Source organism: Euprymna scolopes, chromosome 46 (assembly GCF_053919585.1).
Source record: "Euprymna scolopes isolate OS-2025 chromosome 46, ASM5391958v1, whole genome shotgun sequence".
NCBI classification, from domain to species: domain Eukaryota; kingdom Metazoa; phylum Mollusca; class Cephalopoda; order Sepiida; family Sepiolidae; genus Euprymna; species Euprymna scolopes.
In genome coordinates this window covers 125,069,627-125,074,626 of record NC_136527.1, presented here as the reverse complement: position 1 = coordinate 125,074,626, position 5,000 = coordinate 125,069,627, and positions in this window count along the sequence as shown.

Here is a 5,000-nt window from a genome sequence, read left to right as displayed (position 1 = left end):
GTTGGGGTTAGGGTTAGGGTTAGGGTTAGGGTTAGGGTAAGTATTAGGGTTAGCGTTGGTGTTAGGGTTAGGGTTAGTGTTAGGGTTAGGGTCAGGGTTAGGGTAATATTAGGGTTAGCGTTGCTGTCAGGGTTAGGGTTAGGGTTAGGGTTAGGGTTAGGGTTAGGGTAATGGTTAGGGTTAGGGTAAGTATTAGGGTTAGCGTTGGTGTTAGTGTTAGGGTTAGGGTTAGGGTTAGGGTTACGGTAAGTGTTAGGGTTAGGGTAAGTATTAGGGTTAGCGTTGGGGTTAGGGTTAGGGTTAGGGTTAGGGTAAGTATTAGGGTTAGCGTTGGTGGTAGGGTCAGGTTAGGGGTAGGGTTAGGGTTAGGGTTAGGGTTAGGGTTAGGGTAAGTATTAGGGTAAGTATTAGGGTAAGCGTTGGGGTTAGGGTTAGGGTTATGGTTAGGGTTAGGGTTAGGGTTAGGGTAAGTATTAGGGTTAGCGTTGGGGTAAGTGTTAGGGTTAGAGTTAGGGTTATGGTTAGGGTTAGGGTTAGGGTAAGTATAAGGGTAAGCGTTGGGGTTAGGGTTAAGGTTAGGGTTAGGGTTAGGGTTAGGGTTAGGGTTAGGTTAAGTATTAGGGTTAGCGTTGGGGTTAGGGTTAGGGTTATGGTTAGGGTTAGGGTTAGCGTTGGGTTTAGGGTGAGGGTTAGGGTTAGGGTTAGGGTTAGGGTTAGGATTAGCTTGGGGTTAGGGTTAGGGTTAGGGTTAGGGTAAGGGTTAGGGTAAGTATGAGGGTTAAAGTTGGGGTTAGGGTTAGGGTTAGGGTTAGGGTTAGGGTTAGGGTTAAGGTAAGTATTAGGGTAAGCGTTGGGGTTGGGGTTAGGGTTAGGGCTAGGGTTAGGGTAAGGGTTAGGGTTAGGGTAAGTATTAGGGTTAGCGTTGGTGTTAGGGTTAGGGTTAGGGTTAGGGTAAGGGTTAGGGTAAGTATTAGGGTTAGCGTTGGGGTTAGGGTTAGGGTTAGGGTTAGGGTTAGGGTTAGGATAAGTATTAGGGTTAGCGTTGGGGTAAGGGTTAGGGTAAGGGTTAGGGTTAGGGTTAGGGGGAGTATTAGGGTTAGCGTTGGGGTTAGGGTTAGGGTTAGGGTTAGGGTTAGGGTAAGGGGTAGGGTTAGGGTAAGTATTAGGGTTAGCGTTGGTGTTAGGGTCAGGTTAGGGTTAGGGTTAGGGTTAGGGTTAGGGTAAGTATCAGGGTAAACGTTGGGGTCAGGGTTAGGGTTAGGGTTAGGGTTAGGGTTAGGGTTGGGGTTAGGGTAAGGGTTAGGGTTAGGGTTAGGGTTAGGGTTAGGATTAGCGTTGGGGCTAGGGGTAGGTTAAGGGTTAGGGTTAGGGTAAGGGTTAGGGTAAGTATTAGGGTTAACGTTGGGGTTAGGGTTAGGGTTAGGGTTAGGGTTAAGGTAAGTATTAGGGTAAACGTTGGGGTTAGAGTAAGGGTTAGGGTTAGGGTTAGGGTAAGTATTAGGGGTAGCGTTGGTGTTAGGGTTAGGGTTAGGGTTAGGGTTAGGGTTAGGGTAAGTATAAGGGTTTGCGTTGGGGTTAGGGTTAGGGTTAGGGGTAGGGGTAGGGTTAGAATAAGTATTAGGGTAAGCGTTGGGGTTAGGGTTAGGGTTAGGGTTAGGGTTGGGGTTAGGGTAAGTATTAGGCTTAGCGTTGGGGTAAGGGTTAGGGTTAGGGTTAGGGTTAGGGTTAGGGTAAGGGGTAGGGTTAGGTAAGTATTAGGGTAAGCGTTGGGGTTAGGGTTAGGGTTAGGGTTAGGGTTAGGGTTAGGGTTAGGGTAAGTATTAGGGTTAGCGTGAGGGTAAGGGGTAGGGTTAGTGTTAGGGTAAGCGTTGGCGTTAGGGTTAGGGGTAGGGTTAGGGTTAGGGTTAGGGTTAGGGTAATTATTAAGTTAAGCGTTGGGGTTAGGGCTAAAGTTAGGGTAAGGATTAGGGTTAGCGTTGGGGTTAGGGTTAGGGTTAGGGTTAGGGTTCGGGTTAGCTTTGGGTTAGGGTTAGGGTTAGGGGTAGGGTTAGGGTTAGGTTTAGCGTTGGGGTTAGGGCTAGGGTTATGGTTAGGGTTAGGGTAAGGGTTAGGGTAAGCGTTGGGGTTAGGGTTAGGGTTAGGGTTGGGTTTAGGGTAAATGTTAGGGTTAGGGTAAGTATTAGGGTTAGCGTTGGGGTTAGGCTTAGGGTTGGGGTTAGGGTTAGGGTTACGGTTAGGGTTAGGGTTAGGGTAAGTATTAGGGTTAGCGTTGGGGTTAGGGTTAGGGTTAGAATTAGGGTTAGGGTTAGGGGTAGGTAAGTATTAGGGTTAGCGTTGGGGTTAGGGTTAGGGTTAGGGTTAGGGTCAGTATTAGGGTTAGCGTTGGGGTTAGGGTTAGGGTTAGGGTTAGGGTTAGGGTTAGGGTTAGGGTAATTATTAGGGTAAGCGTAGGGGTTATGGTTAGGGTTAGGGTTAGGGTAAGTATTAGGGTAAGCGTTGGGGTTAGGATTAGGGTTAGGGTTAGGGTTAGGGTTAGGGTAAGGGTTAGGGTTAGGGTAAGTATTAGGGTTAGCGTTGGTGTTAGGGTTGGGGTTAGGGTTAGGGTTAGGGTTACGGTAAGTGTTAGGGTTAGGGTAAGTATTAGGGTTAGCGTTGGGGTGAGGGTTAGCGTTAGGGTTAGGGTTAGGGTTAGGGTAAGTATTAGGGTCAGCATTGCGGTTAGGGTTAGGGTTAGGTTTAGGGTCAGGGTTAGGGTTAGAGTTAGGGTAAGTATTAGGGTTAGCATTGGGGTTAGGGTTAGGGTTAGGGTAAGGTTTAGGGTTAGGGTTAGGGTTAGGGTAAGGGTTAGGGTTAGGGTAAGTATTAGGGTTAGCGTTGGTGGTAGGGTCAGGTTAGGGTTAGGGTTAGGGTTAGGGTTAGGGTAAGGGTAAGTATTAGGGTAAGCGTTGGGGTTAGGGGTAGGGTTAGGGTTAGGGTTAGGGTAAGGGTTAGGGTAAGTATTAGGGTAAGTATTAGGGTAAGCGTTGGGGTTAGGGTTAGGTTTATGGTTAGGGTTAGGGTTAGGGTTAGGGTAAGTATTAGGGTAAGCGTTGGGGTTAGGATAAGGGTTAGGGTTAGGGTTAGGGTAAGGGTTAGGGTTAGGGTAAGTATAAAGGTTAGCGTTGGTGTTAATGTTAGGGTTAGGGTTAGGGTTAGGGTTACGGTTAGGGTTAGGGTTAGGGTAAGTATTAGGGTTAGCGTTGGGGTTAGGGTTAGGGTTAGGGTTAGTGTTAGGGTTAGGGTAAGTATTAGGGTAACGTTGGGGTTAGGGTGAGGGTTAGGGTAAGGGTTAGGGTTAGGATAAGTATTAGGGTTAGCGTTGGGGTTAGGGTTAGGGTTAGGGTTAGGGTAAGGGTTAGGGGTAGGGTAAGGGTAAGTATTAGGATTAGCGTTGGGGTTAGGGTTAGGGTTAGGGTAAGGGTTAGGGTTAAGGTTAGGGTTAGGGTAAGGGTTAGGGTTAGGGTAAGTATAAGGGTTAGCGTTGGTGGTAGGGTCAGGTTAGGGATTGGGTTAGGGTTTGGGTTAGGGTAAGGGTAAGTATTAGGGTAAGCGTTGGGGTTAGGGTTAGGGTTAGGGTTAGGGTTAGGGTTAGAATAAGTATTAGGGTAAGCGTTGGGGTTAGGGTAAGGGTTAGGGTTAGGGTTAGGGTTAGGGTAAGTATTAGGCTTAGCGTTGGTGTTAGGGTCAGGTTAGGGTTAGGGTTAGGGTTATGGTTAGGGTAAGTATTAGGGTAAGCGTTGGGGTTAGGGTTAGGGTTAGGGTTAGGGTTAGGGTAAGTATTAGGGTAAGCGTTGGGGTTAGGGTTAGGGTTAGGGTTAGGGTTAGGGTTAGGGTAAGTATTAGGGTTAGCGTTGGGGTTAGGGTTAGGGTTAGGGTTAGGGTAAGGATAAGTATTAGGGTTAGCGTTGGGGTTAGGGTAAGGGTTAGGGTTAGGGTTAGGGTTAGGGGGAGTATTAGGGTTAGCGTTGGTGTTAGGGTTAGGGTTAGGGTTAGGGTTAGGGTTAGGGTAAGGGGTAGGGTTAGGGTTAGGGTTAGGGTTAGGGGGAGTATTAGGGTTAGCGTTGGTGTTAGGGTCAGGTTAGGGTTAGGGTTAGGGTTAGGGTTCGGGTAAGTATCAGGGTAAGCGTTGGGGTCAGGGTTAGGGTTAGGGTTAGGGTTAGGGTTAGGGTTAGCGTTGGGGTTAGGGTTAGGGTTAGGGTAAGGGTTATAGTTAGGGTTAGGATTAGCGTTGGGGCTAGGGGTAGGGTAAGGGTTAGGGTTAGGGTAAGGGTTAGGGTAAGTATTAGGGTTAACGTTGGGGTTAGGGTTAGGGTTAGGGTTAGGGTTAGGGTAAGTATTAGGGTTAGGGTTAGAGTTAGGGTTAGGGTTAGGGTTAGGGTTAGGGTTAGGGTTAGGGTTAGGGTAAGGAGTAGGGTTAGGGTAAGTATTAGGGTTAGCGTTGGTGTTAGGGTCAGGTTAGGGTTAGGGTTAGGGTAAGTATCAGGGTAAGCGTTGGGGTCAGGGTTAGGGTTAGGGTTAGGGTTAGGGTTAGGGTTGGGGTTAGGGTTAGGGTTAGGGTTAGGGTTAGGGTTAGGATTAGCGTTGGGGCTAGGGGTAGGGTAAGGGTTAGGGTTAGGGTAAGGGTTAGGGTAAGTATTAGGGTTAACGTTGGGGTTGAGGTTAGGGTTAGGGTTAGGGTTAAGGTAAGTATTAGGGTAAACGTTGGGGTTAGAGTAAGGGTTAGGGTTAGGGTTAGGGTAAGTATTAGGGTTAGCGTTGGTGTTAGGGTTAGGGTTAGGGTTAGGGTTAGGGTTAGGGTAAGTATAAGGGTTTGCGTTAGGGTTAGGGTTAGGGTTAGGGGTAGGGTTAGGGTTAGAATAAGTATTAGGGTAAGCATTGGGGTTAGGGTTAGGGTAAGTATCAGGGTAAGCGTTGGGGTCAGGGTTAGGGTTAGGGTTAGGGTTAGGGTTAGGGTTGGGGTT